General features: G+C 47.3%; 2 non-coding genes across 2 annotated transcripts; both read left to right on the top strand.

Moving 5' to 3' along the window:
- Positions 1-17,871: 17,871 nt before the first annotated feature.
- On the top strand, positions 17,872-17,945 carry TRNAS-GGA (transfer RNA serine (anticodon GGA)). The gene has a single exon. It is a non-coding gene; the product is annotated as a tRNA-Ser (tRNA).
- A 1,349-nt stretch (positions 17,946-19,294) lies between these two features.
- Positions 19,295-19,368, top strand: TRNAS-GGA (transfer RNA serine (anticodon GGA)). Its single transcript has one exon. It is a non-coding gene; the product is annotated as a tRNA-Ser (tRNA).
- Positions 19,369-19,727: the final 359 nt, after the last annotated feature.

The raw sequence follows: 19,727 nt of genomic DNA, 5'->3' as shown, positions 1-19,727 counted from the left end.
ACCTTACATCGAAGACAGACCCCTACTACTCGGAAATACCCTCTTCTTGGTTCCGACCACAACTCCACAACTACCTACTGATACATAGGAATTAACTTATCCGCCGATATTTCATGGACCGACCATATAACTATGCTAACAAATGAAGCTAACCGTGTCCTCAGCTACTTACGCCGCATCCCTCGATTAACCTCTCCTGCTGTAAAATTATTAACATACTGCACATTCGTTCGACCTAAGCTTGAATACGCATGCGCTATCTGGAACCCCTACCAAGCTAATCACTTTAACTTGCTGGAATCTGTTCAGAACCATGAGGCCCATTTTATGTTTTCTGATTACTCATACATTTTCAGTGCTACCAAATTCAAAGGCAAAGCTAACCTCCCATACCTTATTCACCGTCGCAAAGTCGTCCGCCTCTCCCTCTTCCATAAATTCTATCATGAATCCCCTCGAAACTCTGCCATTCTACCAGCACACTCTCACTCCTCTCGCCTCAGCCATAACAAGATGGTATACCCACCTTCAGCCCGATCATCAGCCCATCCTTCCTCATTTTTTGTACGGACACCAAAAGACTGGAATGACCTTCCCGTTGCTGCCGTTAGCCATTGCAATCACGTCCACATCAAGCAGTTCATTGAAAAATTCATCAGCATCACCTAAGGCCCACCCCTAGTGTAAAATCCCTTCCTAGGGGCATTTAAGGCCCTATGAAAAAAATATGGCCGATTTAAATAGTTCATCAATTACAAAGTAGGTGCGTAGCAACGCTTATTCCCGTTATACCTTTCATGCATTACTACACACATCTGCGATTTACAACCTCTCCAATATCTTCCCTCAGCTCACGCAAGAGGTGGCCAGCAGTCACAAAGACAAACAGTGCCGACGGTTGCGCTTCCAAAACACACAACACACAAACCTAAGGCCCAAGCATTCCGGTCGCTGCCCTTGGTCGATAACACGCGGGCGACGGTTTCAAAGGGGCGCATGTCCAGGCGTCTTGCCGAGAAGACACCGACAGCAGCTCCCTCTGCCGCGCATTCTCCACAGCCCGTGTTTCACCGCGATTTATGGCCTCCGCCCCCTTTCCCCTCAAACTGAGAGACAGACCCGTTAGCGCCGAACCCACAAACACTACGCTTACGCTGTGCATTTTAACTGATCTGGTTTGCGTCCTTCGCGGCATGGTCGAAGCGCGACTTTTCCGAGATTCGGAACGGACCGAACCGACGGCGTCGCCATTTTCCATGTGTTCCTAATACCAATTCAGAAGAGCGACCACCTGCGCGACCGTCGCGTCAAGCTGCCACTTGACCTTGCCCTTCGGAATCTCTCCCGTGACAGTGGACCCGCGGTGAACACTTCGTTTCTTGGAGAAGCCCGCAAACTTACCTCCCCCTTGGAATGGGAATTCTTCGGAGCCGACGAAGGTGATATATGCTCGTCCGCTGTCAGCTCGCTGCCAGCCTTGCGTGAACTTGAGCGTCGAAACGGCCGCGTCTCCGCCGACTGTCGATTTATCGGCCTCCGGCTTTTCGGTTCTGCCTTTGTACCCGTTGTACTTCAGCATGTCGAGCACGGCGAACCTGCTCCGCAGTGCCAGAATCCGTGATTGCGGCTAGTAGTGCTACGCACTAAAAAAACGTCACTTGTATACAGTCTACGTGGGGATCCGCGACCCAAAAAGACGAAGTACTCAACCTTGAGAAGATATATATAGCAAGGCGTAGATTTCTGGGTGGGCCAGAAAAGCTGAGCTCATTCTTTTCAACGAAAGCCAATACACAAGTACTGACCCGGTACAAATCTATCTAGTAGGACAGGGAATCCACGTAGACAAGAAAATAAGGATTCTAGGTGCTGGATTGAACAGTAACCGCCTCTTACTTTTACAATGCCTGCCGAATACGACAGATCCGACCGTCCACGTACGGCCTTATCCTTTAATCCTTTCTTACTCTCCCACATTGACTAAATTACGCATCTGCTTTATTTTTGTGGGGCAGAGATACCCGTAGAGTGGCGCCACATGGCGAAAAAGGCGCGAAAAAGTTTTTATAGCGTAAGCAATACTACTCCAGGAATCCGCCCCTTGGCGTAGCCGCGGCCGGTAGCCACGGTGGCCTTTACAGCAGCTGCAGATGGGCTCCCAGCTCAAGCCGTCGGGTAGCCGCGGTCGGTAGGCACAGTGCGCATTAGATGGAGCGGCACCGCTGCCGTCGCCATGGCAGCAGGAGCAGCTACCGCTGGGCTCCCAGCTCAAGTCGTCGCGTAGAGCCGGTAGCCACGGTGCGCCGCAGATGGATCAGCGCCGCTGCCTTGTGGGGTCGCTGCCGTCGCCACGAGAGGCTGCCGCTGGGCTCCTAGCTATAGTGTTTAGAATTAAGAAGTGTGCCGTCTTCAGCGAGCGGCAATGGGAGCGAGGTGGTCGCCGGAGCGATGAAAAGCATAGGTGGCGCTGTCAGTCGCAGGAGCGCATCAGAAGCGCTCGCGCCGCAGATTAAAGGCTCGGGGCGTCTGCTTCTGCGGCTCGTGTCGTGCGTTAATTCTGTTGCAACGCATTGCTTCTCTGTCGTACTGTGATATGTTGTTGATGATTGGTCAAGTAGGATAACACGTGTTGGCAGATAGCGCAGTCACAGTTCCAGTTCGCCTCCTTTGGCTCCTGTGCTCTCCCCTACTGAACGCTCTAGTTTTCGATTTTTTTTTTTTTTTTGCTCACCGCGCGACCTCTCCGATTGGTGAGCTTGACTGCTTGGTTCGCGAGGGAAGGTTCGAGGACGTCGAACCTACATTGAATGCCCTTCCTCCAGATGATCATAAGTGTGTCACTATAGGCACAGTTCTAGGTCGCAGCTTGTACTGCTGCAGTATATGTGGCTCGAAAGTTCATGCACAAACCAAAATGCTGTACTTGTTCTGCGCATTTCATTTCGAGCAAATAATGCCGGCACAAAAAGAAGAAAGTGAATTAATTTCAAACTTCGACCACGGAGGTCTTCTTTATCCGTCTACGGAGCTTGCAAAGCTCTTAAACACGCTGGAAGAGACATTTTTTTTAGTTCAAGAATTATTGTTAATGCAAGAAACATCCCCAATTTCGCGATGTTTCTTTCAAAGCGCAGAGGTTCCCGAGCCTGGATGTCCTACCCATGATAGAGAAATTACGCTTCGCATGGTGAAGTTCTACGTCCAGATGCGATTCCATTTTTATGTGAATTCATTAAACCAAGAGCCGAGCCCTAAAGTGGAGCAAACAAAGCTCCTGAAGGGGAGGAGGTGCAAATAATCGTGTTTGAGGGCTCTATATAATGACTCTGTCCGCGTCTTGGGTGCTTTCGAATTTAGCAGCTTAATTCATTCACGTGCTCGTAGTTCTGTGACATTTTCATATAATTCTGTAGCATTTCATATATTGGTACCATATTTTTGACCTATTTATTTATGTTCGCTTAAGTCTCGATTGTTTACCCTGCTGGTTTTTGAAGTCATGTGCTGTTTTATTTGGTGCATTTCTGTGAGCTCTCGCTAATCTGTTTAGTATTCTTTTTTATACAACTGCCCGTTCATATGCATGTGCCTACATTCAAATAAGTATTCAACCGTCCTTGACATAATTTTTCTCCAAGCAATCTTCACATATCTCTATTTACATGTGGCGCGAACCGTTAAAGTACGCTAGCCTAGCCTAAAACACCCTCCATTGGTTTTTCAGTCCTCGCGACCGTCGATGGGGGACCGCAGTCTAGCCAGCATAAACCGGCGCATCCGATAATAAAAATATATAGATATGTGATCATAAATATATGTTAAAAATTCGTCATTCGACCTCCCGTTAACGTTTCAGAAATAAAGTACCGAATAGGTTCAGGAAATGTCTTACTGTTGCTTGTCAATTCATGAACAATCTGTATCTGACTCAACACCAGAAAAGCACTCTGAAACACAATCCCGCATAGTAATTCTACGTTCTTGGATTCTTGGCAGATTGAAATTATGACGGCACAGTTTTTTTCAACACCTGGCTCCCCCAAGCCATTTTTTTGGGAGAAGAGAGGCCTCGGATGTATGTGTTTCGCCGCTTATACATACGTTCCCCGACGTCGGCCGCTTTTATAGGGAAAAAGTACATTTATTCATTCCCAGAATCGGTTTAATACATTTAAACAAGCGTGTGGAAGCTAAAGCTACAGAATTTATTGTTGCGCGCCTTCGGGGTCCGAAGAACTACCAGTGACGGAGGCAGTTCACCTAGCTGTCTGCTCAGGGCTCATGCGCTCCTCTTACACACAGCGCCCTCTCTCCTGTCATCGCTGAAAAGACCAGCTCGCCAGCGGCAGACGGCACACTTCCCAATTCTGGAACACTATATCCTAGCTCAAGCCATCGGGTGGCCGCGGCCGGTAGCTACATGCGCCGCAGATGCAGTGGCGCCACTGCCGAGTGGGGGCGCTACTGTGGCGGCTCTCTCTCTTTTTTTTGTTTTGGGTCACGGCCCAAATAGTTGCGCCGATGTGGCAGTGATTCGTTCCGCCATCGGACAACAATAAGTCCGCCTTGCGCGGCAACAGCCCATTATGTGGCCCTTTTTTTTTTCTTCTTCTTGAAACAACATTTAGGTTCATGGCCCCTTTTCCCAAGCATTTCACCCCAGAAGAGCCGAGCATCAGGCCGGGGGGGGGGAAATCTGTGTGTTTTGTCCCTAAAATCAGAGGTACAGTCGACATTAGAAACAAATCAGAGATCCGTTGGACGATTAGCACTAGGTGCCCAAGCAAAACTACAAATGAAGCGGTACAGGGAGATATGGGCTGGGCATCTTTCGAAGTACGGAAAGCTCAGAGTAAAATATAATATGAGGAACGCCTGAGGAAATTGGACAGTAACAGATGGGCAGCTAAAGTATTTAAATACCTGTACCTAAAACGCGTTGACTCACAATGGAGGAAAAGAACTAGGAAACTAACCAGTAAGTATGCTATTAACAAGGACGGAGAAATAAAGAGCATTAAGCAACAGGTGAAAAACACAGAAGGTAAAAATTGCATAAATTCGATGGAAAAGAAACAGAGTGTGGAATTATACCGAAAGTGGAAAATGCAGATCAGGAAGGAAGATTTCTTTGATAACTCAAGAGGCAGTGCCTTACTTTTTGAAGCTAGATCAGGGTGCCTTAGAACACGCAGCTACAAAAAGAAATTTAACAATGGAGATGACGCATGTGCTGTATGTGGAAACTCCAGTGAAACAATTGACCATATTATACTCGAATGTAATGGTATCCATCCGGAAGTTGGTGCAGGCGCAATCACTGTTCCTGAAGCTCTGGGCTTTAGAGATAACAGTGGCCGGGTGAATAAACCGGCGGTGGAAACTAGCAAAAAACGACTGGAAGATTGGTGGCTTAAAAGCAGAGAAGTGACATAATGTTAGTAATGTAGGAACAAAATTTAATAAATAGAATGGTGGTTTAGTTAGCCATTCTAAATCAATAATTAAGATATAGGGAGAAAAATGAGCATGATAGCTACTGCTACCACCCCGTTTCGAAGGGGACGCTCCTATATTCCATCCATCCATCCATCTCGCCCTCTGCTTCGTAATGGGGAGAGGAAGTGGGCAGCAGAGGTGCTTACGTAACCTACCGGGTTTAACCAAAGCTTAATTCCAGCTAATTTTTATTGCGAAAGCAATACTACTCTAGGTTTCGAGACTTCAGCGTAGCGCGGCCGGTAGCCACCTCTTACCCACGTGACACTGTGAGGTCTCACCCCACGTGCAGCTAGGGTGTGGGCTGACAGGAGCTGCCAACTTAGGTCTCTCGTTTCAAATGGGAGGGCTATGTCAGAATCAGCCTGCTATGACCCTGGCATTCCGTTACCCCTATAGGCCACTAATGCACGTTCATACGGCTTGGTTAAAGCGGGGTTTTATATGTGGGCTGAGAAAGAAGAAAAAGAGGACGCTCGGTTCCCCGCAGCTAATGCTTTCGCTCAATATTGGGTAAAGCAGCGTTGAACCCTCGTAATTTTTTTCGTAACTTACTTTCTTTGTGGGGTGGAGGCTCTTTGCATCCCTCATGGTTAGGGCACCTCGATAGCAGCGCCGCCGTTCAGGGTGATGACAGTCTTTCACAGCCCCGCGCCACCCGTTGGCTGAAAAATGGCCCTAAATGGCCATACGGCGCGAAAGTTTCAACATGAACGAAAGCGGTGTCATTTAAGCGCGCCGTTAACAATTCCAGCCGTGAATAACTGACCGCGACAGCAGGCACATGCGGTGGATGTATCAAGATGGCGGCGTCGCCCGATGTGCCACCACACTGTACGGAGAGACGCTGGTCTATCGAGGCATCCTATACTCATGGTCGTCAGGATGTCTGTCCGGAATTGAAGAGAGCGCGCTGTGCGTGACGCTGCTTGCCGTTGAGCTGCTGCTAGCGCTGTTTTAAAGAAGGCACCGATAGTGGGGCGCGCAGCGGCGTTGGCTGTGAAGGCGGTGGCAGTTTGTTGGAATCTTTTGTACTATGTGGAACATTTCGGCAATGGCATTGAGCTTTCTGTGCAGAAATATGAAATCAAGCGGTAAACGTAGTTTGTATAAAAAGTTTAGGAATTTTGGTTTTCGATGCAGGAAAATTTAGTAAAATGGCAAAAAAAAAAGAACTAGGAGAAATAAATAGATAAGGCGGCTTGTTAAATCTTGTCGAGAAGGCAGTTTTTGAAACTACCAGCTAACAATAGCTTTGAAGTCGTAGCGCTCCTTTTGCAAGATAAACTGTCATTCTTATGGAGAAAACGATTTTTCTCTGTCCCCGATAGCAGCAGCTATGATTGCTTAAGAAGCGGAAAGAACTTCATTCTGGACTGCACGCGGCAGCAGCTCAAGCCAAAGCACTCACTGGTTGGCAATTATCTGCTTGGCATCACTTTTGTGACAGCTGAGCTAAGGCGGTTCATTTGTGGTCTGGTGAGGCTGGTTAATTTGTAACAGGCGCAAAAGAAGATCTCAGCGAACGAGACGCTTTTGCGAGCGAAACGAACGAACATAACCTTTATTAATTTCGCAAAAAAACAGCAATAAGCAACGAAAATATTTGCAACAACGCCTCAACTATACCAGCCGCGATGCTTAAGTGATAAGCGGAGAGAACACCGCAGCCACCTCCGCAAACGGCGACCAAACCCTTGCTGATTGCCATTTGAGAAAGCGCCACACCACGGATGAAGCGAGAGGAAAAATTCTATAGGGCACTTTGGACCAGTAGAATGCGATGAGACGAAAGAAATTATAGCGCGGTGGATTGTAGCCCTCAACTATGACACCTCTATCTTCCTCTCTCCTTTTACTCCCACCTTCCTCCCTTCCTTTACGGAGTGATGCATGTGTCCGCGGAGAATTGTGAGAGATACTTTCTTCCACCGTTTTATGAAGCTTCGCCTAGGTTCCCAAAGGTGTAGGAGATGGATGTCAACAGCTGTGCGGTCCTGCGTGGTGGCAAGAGTTTTTATGAGGTTTTCTTTAAGGTCGAGAACGGATGCCGCCCACTCTTCGTAACTAGTTATTTGTTCCGATGTAACTTGTTTGTTGTCCTTCCTGAATTGCTTGCCCTCGTGGTTTGCTATGCTTGTTGCTTTCTAAGAGAGTCTGCAGCACGTAGTGATCGCGACCTAAGGCTTCTCCCGTATTAAGCCACTCATAGCTGCGGGCGTTGCGGACAAGCGTGAGGTCGGGGGAGATATCCCTTGTTATGCTGGTACCGACTCGTGTCGACTGCTGCGGGTCCATGAGTAAGGTTAACACCACATCAGCGATGGCGGATGCCGTTTTCTTGCTTTTCCTGTCTTCGCGTTGGATATCCCCATAATGGGATATCCAACTCGGTAGTTTGAGGCGACTATACATATTGAGTATATAGGTGCCCTTGCTGTTTCTGTATTGTGGTAGCAACTTTATGAAGGTGTATTCAATGTCACTGTGTAGAACAAGGTTTGCATTGGTGGATGCGCGTGATTTGTGGACTAAGTTGCATGTTGAGGGGTTTGTTTGATGTGTTGAGTATTCTCAGGTCTTAGCCTCCATATTTACTTCTTGCATGGCTATTATTTGCGGCGTTTGAGCATAGGAGTCTCTGTATTGTTGTAATGTTTCTCTCTTACGCTCTAGTCCCCTGCAGTTCTATTGTATGATGGTAAGTTTAGGTCTTCGTTGTGGCGTCATGTAGAGGATTAGAAAGGTGTGTTTGATCCTGCATGATTTCCCATTTTACCGGGAAAAGTTATGCCCTTGTGAAAAGCATCCGAAAATTCCTGCATTGTGCGGTTAATTCTAATCTCCTGCGCTTGATCCTGAGTTGAACGGGTTCAAGTTTTTCCATCATGGGCTTGATAACTGATTCTAACATGCTTTTGGTTGTCATCTCGATCTTATTTTGTAATTTATTCTCCATCAGATCTTGGACTGTGTTTTTCCAGTCAGTGATGTGGTCCTGTGTTTGGGTGTGCTCGGTACATTGCGGCATGACTGCCTAAGGTGCTGCTGCCTGCTGTGGTGGTACCTGCGGCGTTGGCGCCTGCTGTGGTGTCTGTAGTGTAGCTGTTTGCCTTTCGGGGGTGTTAATTATTAACTGCTGTGGGTACAGAGGGTGTACCTCTACTTTGTCCTCCTCCATCGGACATGCCTGTTGCGTCAATGGAGGTAATGGGTTATTCGGATTGGCTGCGATGCCTAATTGCTCTTTTAGTTTCTTATTTTCGTACTTTAGTTTCCTAATCTCTGCTTTAGGCTGTTTGTAAATCAACGCTTCGGGGGAGAAGGCCGCCACATCTGTCCAGCTCACCTTGTCGTTGCGCTGCTCCTTGTAATGGGGTTATGTGGTCTTCTCAGATGGACGATTGCCTGTGTGGTGCGACGCCTTGTCGGTAGTTCCAGGTCCTTTTCTCGATGAGCGTGAGCCGGGTGGTGCTAAGTTGCTGCTGCTGGACTGGGCCTGTTGGGTCAATCAGTCCCCGCTGCTCGATGCGCCTCTGCGGCTGGACCTGTCTCGAAACTTGGCCCTGGACTGGTGACTGACTTGACCTGTCTTGGGCCTGGTTGGTTGTGACGTTCGGTACTTATACTTGCATTGATTCGACCCCATAGGATGTGGGCCTTCGCACACCGTGCAGTTGGGTTGGCAGTCATGAGTTTCTTGAATATTTTCCTGACCGCACTGCGGACGTCGTGACTGCGCAGGGCAAAGGCAGACATCCGTCCGGTGTCGAAGTTTTCCGCACTGTGTATAGGCTGGTGTTGTTTTATACAGGCGTACGGGAAGCGCCTCACCGTAGTAAAAGACGCAAAAAGGGACCTTTTCGCCCCGCCGGGGTGGTGCAGTGGTAAGACGCCCGACTACTGTGCCGGAGTACCCGGGTTCGAATCCGACCACGGCGGCTGCGTTTCGATGGAGGCGAAACAAAGTGGCGTCCGTGTGCTGTGCGATGTCAGTGCACGTTAAAGATCCCCAGGTGGTCGAAATTACCACGTAGCCCTCCACTACGGCTCCCCTTTCTCTCTTTCCACTTTCACTCCCACCTTCATTTCTTTCCTTGCGTCGCGGTTCAGGCGTCCACATAGCAAGTGTGACAGATACTGCGCCTTTCCCTTCCTGTGAACCAATTATTTATATTCCTTCGAAAGTGAGAGCTGCTATGTTTGAGGAACCTATTTCTCTCACGCTCACCACTGGTGCGTCCGGGGAACGAAACGTGCGCGATGTCTTCGTTGGAAACCATAGCGTCCACCTGTATTACTCCTTTATAAAGGTATGTCTTAGAGGGCCGGAGGTAGGAGTACACTGCGTGTGTTTTGTCCCTTAGTTCAAGTTCTTGAATTGCGAGGATCTGGTTATTTGGGCGTCTCGCACGCCGACGACGATGATAGACCAAACGCTGAGCGCTGCTGATGTGTTCATGCCTGCTGCCATGTGCAGGGAACTTCCAAGTGTGTTGCTTCCCCTGAATTTGCTGATATCAAGCGTTCCTTTAGGTTTGATTATGATGACTGCATCTTTCTTTTCGAGATGCGGCTGCGGAGGAGGCTTCCAACGCTTGACTTGCGTGCGTGGCGTCTGCTACAGCGGAGTATACAGCTGGAGCCGTGAAGTGGGCATCTGGCGTTCGTCCTTTCTGCCGAGCGGTTATTACGGACTGATGAGTGTTCCCACTCCTTTTTCTTGCGTTGGATGTTGGCTTCCGAAACCTTGTCGAAAATACAGGGTTTTGAATATTTGGGGGCTGGGATTTAAACCATTCCTATGCAAAATCTACTACCCCATTCGAGCTGAAATAACGTTCACAAAGCAGAAAAATATCGTCTATGTTATGTGATAAGTGATTCAACATCGGTACTTGCCTAGATTTTCCGAAATCGAGAAAAAACTGCTCTCGGCGGCGTGCACAATTTTCGCAGAAGCGAGTTGAAAAGCTATTTTACCATGGTGCGTCATCTGTCGGGCAGCGAGGCAAGCGCGCCAACGGCCGGGATGGAGCTTGTCTCTTTGCTCGACAGATGGCGCATCATGTTAAAATAGCTTTTCGACTGTCTTCTGCGAAAATTGTGCACGCCGCCGAGAGCAGTTTTTTCTCGATTTCGGATAATCTAGGCAAGTACCGATGTTGAATTCCTTATCACATAACATAGACGATATTTTGCTACTTTGTGAACGTTATTTCAGCTCGAATGGGGTAGTAGATTTTGCATAGGAATTTTTTAAATCCCAGCCCCCAAATATTCAAGACCCGATACATTCCATCCGGGTTGTACGCCGTCAAGGTCGTCATGATTTCCTGCAGACTTTGCCCGCTGAGGCGCGGCGGGCAGCTGAGTCGAGGCCTATGTGTTAGGCTTAGTTGCTCGATCCGCTTGAACTTCAAAATCCATGTAGGATTTGAGGACATGTTCCCAGCTGAGAAACAGCAATCTCCTCGTTGTTCTGGAAGCGACGGAGAACGAGTCAAATGAAAGGCGCAGCACGGACGCCTGGATCGGATGCCCGGATCGAACGCCCGGCTTCGTATATGCATGAATCGCCTGGTGACGTCATGACCTACCGTGACGGTACATCGCACGCCTATTGTAGAACACAACCAGCTTTTATAGAACGCATCAAAGTTAGCCGGCGTTTTATAATTCGTTTACAGGAAAGAAAAGGCGCTGTATCTGCCACTCGCGGAATTCCGCTATCATCCTCACCGTAGACAAGGGGAATTATGAAGAGCGTTTCATGATGTAGGGCGTGGCGCAGTGGTAAAGCGATCTGCTGGAGATCCAAGGGATGGAGGTTTGATTCCCGGAGGAGACAACGTATATTATTTTATTTTTAAGTTTCGCTCTCCAAAGAGTGACCTCCTCTGCCGACAGCTCCTGCTGACAACCATGAGAATTTAATGGATTTCGCCTTAATACTACAAGGGCCTTGAAGCAAAAATCTGGGATACATGTGGTGTATGAGTGGGAGCAAGCGATAACCAGAAGGCCAGTGCCGCGCACCCGGAAGCAGGTGAGACGCAAGCAGTCTTACCCTAACGATAGCGTCACATGTGGGGGAACTCATTGAAGTTAGGCGTACCGACGGTTCCCATTGCAGAGCGGACGATTCTGTTGACATTGTAAAGATAGAGGTCGCGCTGGCTGAGCACTCTCAGAGTAAATTTCGCAACTACACGGCAAATCATACGGTTTATCTGGAACATCACCATTAGAAGGAAAAGGGGGAGAGAGCGAGACACACTTCGTTTTCTCCTAGAACTAGTCGTCGGTAGCATAACGTACGGGTTACGCTACCGCAGACTCAATAGGAGAAAAACTAAGCATAGTCCGCCCTTAAAACATTCCCAAAACCATGCTGTGCTAATTCTAAGAACCTGCAATCTTTGGCAGCAACACGTAGAAGTCACTAACTCCGCCGATGATCCATGGTAGAACGAGAGAAAAAAAAAACAGTATGAAAGAGTACTGAACAAGGGTTGAGGGGCGTGGTCAATTCGCAAGCCGAGCCAAAGTTTCGTCCAGGGGACTTGTCTTCGCTCATACAAGTCCCGTTATCGAAACGTTGGCTTGGCTTGCGAACTGCTCTACCCTTGTTCAGTGCTCTTTAACAACGCCGGTAAATTTCCAATCATCATGTTGTCCCTGCCCACAAACATAAGCACAAGGAATTACACACGAAGAAGATATTATCGGAATGGCACATGCACGAAGATGCTATAAAGAAGACGTGAAACAATTCTACATTGATGCCTGTCTCTTCTCAAAAACGACAAGGCAGCGCTGATGGTTTTAGACCACCTGCAGCACCCGACAGTCTCCCCTATTCTAGCGATATGTAACGCTTACACCACTGAAATAGCAGTTATTGCCCTCACCACTGTTCATGAGGAAACGACCTGACGATCCCTAACAATTTTACCAGACTGCACCCCATTCGCCGGCATTTCAGAAACGAGAGAATTCCGCCAATGGCAGCTACCCTGCTCTCTACATTTGGGTCCTCGCCTCCTCTTACTCCAAATCGTCAGATCATTTGAACTCCTGAAAACGATGAATAAATGTACAGCGAGGAATCAAGTAACATGGCTTGAAAACTAACGCGTCGACAGGACAGCACTCACCGCATCACAGCCTTCACCCTATATTAGAGACGGTCTAGAAACCCTTAGATAAATATTTTAAAGTGCTACGGTCCCAACATGTACCCATACAAACCACGATGCACAAGAACATCACAGACACAGTTCGAACAGTGGGAGCCAGCAATGTCAAACAATGGTCTGAAAGATCGCAGCAAGCATATTGATTAGCTCAAGGCTGTAGTGGCAGCCACTGAGGTTTTTAAATAAGAATGCCGTGCACCATCTCTGTGGGTCCAACCTTTCATTTAGTATAGCTTTTAATCAATAGCTTATTGGCTGCTGGTCGGGCGCGAAAACTCTGTCTCGGCCACACTCCGCCTTGTTTTTCTCTAGGTCGGGAGGATATTTTAGGAAAACGTGATTTCGGCAGGTGCGAAAATTAGGTTATTCCTAATTGTGGAAGGGCGGAGAACTGTTTCTTACCGATAAAACAAAATAACATGTACCCTGAATAATTTATGTTTTCACTAAACGATGTCTGGTATTTCCCAAACTGGATAAAAATGCTGAGTGCACTTTAACCATTTTATGTCTTTTCACAGAGCGAGCATTTTAAAAATTTGCGAAAAGCCTGTGAACTGCTCATTGCACTCTAATAGAAAATTATATGGGTTCTCTGATTCGTGGGAATTATATCAAATATGTTTTATTGAAATTATAGTATACACATATAAGAAAAAAACGGCCAAGTGTAAAAAATAGTTTTGTAGAGCGCTCAACCTTCACCTAAGCAGTAACAGGAAGAAAAAGTTATGCACTCACTTTTTTCATTTGGCTTAAATATTTCATTGGAGCAATTTTCATTTTCTGCCATTTAGGCATGAAAGAAAGCAGGTGCTGAAATTTTTTGGGCTTATTACGTGCTGTTTGCCTGGTTCTCAAATGAAATTTTTGCTCCGTCACAGATGCTTAATTTTATTGCGATGGATCAGGACGCAATTGAACGGGCAGTATTCGCAGGTAGGAACTCCGGCTGTCTGTGCGCTCTGACACAGAGAACGGGTGCTGAACGTTCACCATCTACGTCTTCTTTCCTCAGTTTTACGGAGCTATGAATGTTAAGCGATGCGCTATGCAATGAGGTAAGACGCTGTGCTCGAAGAAAAGTGTGTTCGGTGCTCACGTAGAAGTTGCCGGCTCAATGCGATGGGCTCGAGACGACCGCGCTTTGCACGTGCTTGGTTTGGTTTGTGGGGTTTTAACGTCCCAAAGCGACTCAGGCTATGAGAGACGCCGTAGTGGAGGACTCCGAAAATTTCGACCACCTGGGGTTCTTTAACGTGCACTGACATCGCACACCACACGGGCACCTTGTTTTTCGCCGCCATGGAAAAGCGGCCGCTGAGGTCGGGATTCGATCCCCCGTCCTTGGGAAGGGTAGTCGAGTGCCGTAACTACTGCGCAAACACGGCGGAGCGCTTTGCACGTGCTCGGCTGTGAAGAGGGCTGAAATTAATTCGCGATTACCGTATCATCTGGCATCGAAAGTATACAGTCATACAGCCGCTGTTTCACCGTGCGCATATCTTACACTGTATGCGCCTTACTATCCATAAGACTAGGACAAAGCTCAGCGAGCACCGCATTGGCGACGGTAAAAGTGGTGCCGGGATTGAAAACGGCATTATTCGCTGCGAACACATGAGGTAAGTTACAAGTAACTCGAGATAGATTTGTTCGCGTCCGGTGTGTGTCATTATGGGTGCCACCGAGCGGGTGCGCATAAATGGCATCTTTGTTTTTCCGTCTTGAATCGCCATTTATTTTCTGAATGTTTTCTACGGATACAACAGGAGTCCGCAATGCTAGAATAAGGCAGCAGGGATGACAGCGTATGTATCACAGCGTCAGGTCCCCCGAAGTCTAAATCTTCTGGATACCATGCGCGCTCTTCGTCTGTTTGCACGGTATCAAGCTGAACACACTGGCTCTGCGGGGCACTTTGACAGACGGCAAACACTGCTTGCTGTGCAAACAGACAGTGGATGAAGTCACCATGTCTAACTTCTGGCGGGCCCTTATTGAACTAAGTGTGCCGGGCATTTGACGTGTGGCTCATGATCAATAGTGCGAACAAACGACAGTGCCTGGGAGTGAGCAGGGCTCTGCGCTACGAGAGAAAAAAAGCGCTGAAGATGGCACGGCCCTGTACTTCTCCTTGCACTCCTAAAGATCTAGGCCATGTTTGCATTTCTCTCAGATGCACAATAAATATGTTTCGTAGTTTGTAATGCATTCTTCCTTCTTTTCATTTTATCTCGAGTCTGCATCGATATTCTCATCTGGTCTTTTTCCCTGTCCTACGTTTGTATTGATATACATTCTTTGATCTTTTTTATTTTTATTTTATTTTGATATCATACAGAGAAAGAAATCAATAGCGATAATATCTATTCTTCGCATTTCCTTTTGCATTGCAGGTGATAAACTTTCGGTTTTCTTAAGATAAAGATTATTAAAGATAGCTAGGAATTGTCCTGCATTAAGGTTCCGCATGTGTCGCATAGGTAATGTGCCGCATAGGTAAAACGTTTATGCAGCCCAAAGAGCTTTACGTCTGAAAATATTTTTTTCTCACTTCTTCGAAGTAGAGCCGTGAGAGTGCGCATGTCACTGTTTTTTCTTTATTGCCAAGCAAAGACTAGCTGTCGCTCAACCTAGAGAGACAACTACTGTTTGAAAACGAAGGAATACGTCTGTCCGCTTTATATAGTTACATTCTAAAGCAAGGAACTTGGATGAAGTGGAGATGATGCATGCGAGGCTCTAAATGCTCTGGATTGACTTCAAAGGAAGTATTGTTCTCTACGGTGGCCACGGCACCTCTCAGCGCAGCACTTGGAGCCTGAGAGGACTCCTTAGTGTAGGGATGACTTTAAAGATGTGCACGTGGACGACGAAAAGAAGATACGTCCACAAAATTTTATTATTTGTTCCTAATCTACCTATAGGCTTGACATGTGAATATTTTCATATTCTGTATCTTCCTCCAGACAATGCTGCCCTGCTCGGAGCCTTTCGATGCACTGATGAATTACCCTGATTTTAAGATGTAAAAATATCACCCATTTTGGCCCTATTATTTGTTAGGTACCACGAGTAGTGAAAAACTACATGAACACAGCCGGCAAGGTTTTCTATGGCGAAGTTTCCTATTTTCAAAGCATTTATTTTCTCAATGCATCTAATTCGCGCTTTCGCTCAGTCTCTATGGAAACCGACTGTTAATACGAATGTGGAAGTGTTGCACACCGACCGCAGCCGCCGTTGCTCGATGGAGGTAAGATTAAAACATTGCAGTATAGTGCGCGATATCAGTACTCAGTGAAGGGACACAAGTGGTGGAACTCAATCTGGAGTCATGCTCTGCGGCCATTTCCGAGCTTCATGTGCATTTTTGCGACGTTAAACTAAACATGGCTACTTGAACCTTAAACGTAGGGTAGATGGTAGTTCACTAGGTAATAAAGCCAACAAGAATGCAAAATAATTTTGTTCTGCCTTCAGAACGAACGACCAGGACGAATATGAGAGCAGCGAACGATTAAATTGAACGGGAAGGTCTGCTTTCATATGCTGGTGGTGGCCGTGATACTGGCTGCCCCTTTTTAACGGGATGACCGCGATTTAACAGTGCGGTCAAGTCAATATTGCGCAGTGTGTTTTGATGAGACAGCAATAGCACTACCTTGAAATGCAAGACTGCTCAGCGTCTGCTTCTGTTTAGAGCTTCCATCTGAAAACCGCGGCATATATATTTATATTTCGAGAAAATTATCTTTTCTGCTTCTTAGTGAGAGGAGGAAGAGGCTGGAACGCGAACGACAAAGGAGCGATGAACAAAACCTTGTCTTACGAAGTGGCGCAAGTGCAGGAGCAATACCATCGCATCAAGGCAATGAATTGCCTATACCTTTTTTTGCGCAGAACCACTCGAAAAAATCGGCACCGCACGTGGATTCTTACCCTGACCAAGACAAAGAGATCTGCTTCCACTGGGCACTGCTATTGAGCACTGCAGCATCTCTGTAGCGTGTTTCTTCACGGGCGTATTATTTCATGCGGCAGTTCGCACGTTGCATTTCCACTCTTAATGGTGCACTAACCACCGTAATAATGCCTTATTTATTCTAATGATACAATCATGTGACTTCTTGCATTAAATATTTACCTTTATCTTGGCTTTGGTCTTGACCTTTACAGAAAGAATTATAAAACTCGCTATCCTGAGAAAAAAGGTTCATCGTTTAGATTGTCATGCAGGAATCCTATTGGTCAAATATTTAAGGGAATCCCCCAAGGTGGAGTAGATTTGTAATAAGGGAGTAATTACTCATTGCATCCACCCAAGCGCAGCCATACGGCTACGAAAGAAAGCTATACAGCTTTCTCAGAAACTTCGTAGTTAAAGAAAAATTCGTCCTGATCCGGGAATCGAACCCGGCACCACCGCCTTTCCGGGGCAGTCGCTCTACCGACTGAGCTAACCAGGACGGTCAGCAGAGCAGATGGTAGGGCCAGACTCCACCTTGGGGGATTCCCCTAAATATTTGACCAACACCATTCCCACTTCGAGTTATAGATCAATTCGCTCTCGCCCCACCGTCTGATCTGCTGACCGTCCTGGTTAGCTCAGTCGGTAGAGCGACTGCCCCGGAAAGGCGGTGGTGCCGGGTTCGATTCCCGGATCAGGACGAATTTTTCTTTAACTACAAAGTTTCTGAGAAAGCTGTATAGCTTTCCTTTGTAGCCGTATGGCTGCGCTTGGGTGGATGCAATGAGTAAATACTCCCTTATTACAAATCTACTCTACCTTGGGGGATTCCCCTAAATATTTGACCAACACCATTCCCACTTCGAGTTATAGATCAATTCGCTCTCGCCCTACCATCTGATCTGCTGACCGTCCTGGTTAGCTCAGTCCGTAGAGCGACTGCCCCGGAAAGGCGGTGGTGCCGGGTTCGATTCCCGGATCAGGACGAATTTTTCTTTAACTACAAAGTTTCTGAGAAAGCTGTATAGCTTTCCTTTGTAGCCGTATGGCTGCGCTTGGGTGGATGCAGTGAGTAATTACTCCCTTATTACAAATCTACTCCACCTTGGGGGATTCCCCTAAATATTTGACCAACACCATTCCCACTTCGAGTTATAGATCAATTCGCTCTCGCCCTACCATCTGATCTGCTGACCGTCCTGGTTAGCTCAGTTGGTAGAGCGACTGCCCCGGAAAGGCGGTGGTGCCGGGTTCGATTCCCGGATCAGGACTAATTTTTCTTTAACTACAAACTTTCTGAGAAAGCTGTATAGCTTTCCTTTGTAGCCGTATGGCTGCGCTTGGGTGGATGCAATGAGTAATTACTCCCTTATTACAAATCTACTTCACCTTGGGGGATTCCCCTAAATATTTGACCAACACCATTTCCGCTTCGAGTTATAGATCAATTCGCGATCGCCCTACCATCTGACCTGCTGACCGTCCCGGTTAGCTCAGTCGGTAGAGCGACTGCCCCTGAAAGGCGGTGGTGCCGGGTTCATTCCCGGATCAGGACTAATTTCTCTTTAACTACAAAGTTTCTGAGAAAGCTGTATAGCTTTCCTTTGTAGCCGTATGGCTGCGCTTGGGTGGATGCAATGAGTAATTACTCCCTTATTACAAATCTACTTCACCTTGGGGGATTCCCCTAAATATTTGACCAACACCATTTCCACTTCGAGTTATAGATCAATTCGCGCTCGCACTACCATCTGACCTGCTGACCGTCCTGGTTAGCTCAGTCGGTAGAGCGACTGCCCCGGAAAGGCGGTGGTGCCGGCTTCGATTCCCGGATCAGGACTAATTTTTCTTTAACTACAAAGTTTCCGAGAAAGCTGTATAGCTTTCCTTTGTAGCCGTATGGCTGCGCTTGGGTGGATGCAATGAGTAATTACTCCCTTATTACAAATCTACTCCATCTTGGGGGATTCCCCTAAATATTTGACCAACACCATTCCCACTTCGAGTTATAGATCAATTCGCTCTCGCCCTACCATCTGATCTGCTGACCGTCCTGGTTAGCTCAGTCGGTAGAGCGACTGCCCCGGAAAGGCGGTGGTGCCGGGTTCGATTCCCGGATCAGGACTAATTTTTCTTTAACTACAAACTTTCTGAGAAAGCTGTATAGCTTTCCTTTGTAGCCGTATGGCTGCGCTTGGGTGGATGCAATGAGTAATTACTCCCTTATTACAAATCTACTTCACCTTGGGGGATTCCCCTAAATATTTGACCAACACCATTTCCACTTCGAGTTATAGATCAATTCGCGCTCGCCCTACCATCTGACCTGCTGACCGTCCTGGTTAGCTCAGTCGGTAGAGCGACTGCCCCGGAAAGGCGGTGGTGCCGGGTTCATTCCCGGATCAGGACTAATTTCTCTTTAACTACAAAGTTTCTGAGAAAGCTGTATAGCTTTCCTTTGTAGCCGTATGGCTGCGCTTGGGTGGATGCAATGAGTAATTACTCTCTTATTACAAATCTACTTCACCTTGGGGGATTCCCCTAAATATTTGACCAACACCATTTCCACTTCGAGTTATAGATCAATTCGCGCTCGCCCTACCATCTGACCTGCTGACCGTCCTGGTTAGCTCAGTCGGTAGAGCGGCTGCCCTGGAAAGGCGGTGGTGCCGGGTTCGATTCCCGGATCAGAACTAATTTCTCTTTAACTACAAAGTTTCTGAGAAAGCTGTATAGCTTTCCTTTGTAGCCGTATGGCTGCGCTTGGGTGGATGCAATGAGTAATTACTCCCTTATTACAAATCTACTTCACCTTGGGGGATTCCCCTAAATATTTGACCAACACCATTTCCACTTCGAGTTATAGATCAATTCGCGCTCGCCCTACCATCTGACCTGCTGACCGTCCTGGTTAGCTCAGTCGGTAGAGCGACTGCCCCGGAAAGGCGGTGGTGCCGGGTTCGATTCCCGGATCAGGACTAATTTTTCTTTAACTACAAAGTTTCCGAGAAAGCTGTATAGCTTTCCTTTGTAGCCGTATGGCTGCGCTTGGG

The sequence above is a fragment of the Amblyomma maculatum genome, chromosome 3, assembly GCF_055883805.1.
Source record: "Amblyomma maculatum isolate TAMU_Amacu chromosome 3, ASM5588380v1, whole genome shotgun sequence".
NCBI classification, from domain to species: Eukaryota; Metazoa; Arthropoda; class Arachnida; order Ixodida; family Ixodidae; genus Amblyomma; species Amblyomma maculatum.
Note: the sequence above shows the minus strand (reverse complement) of the source record. Positions and strands in the feature narration are given on the sequence as shown.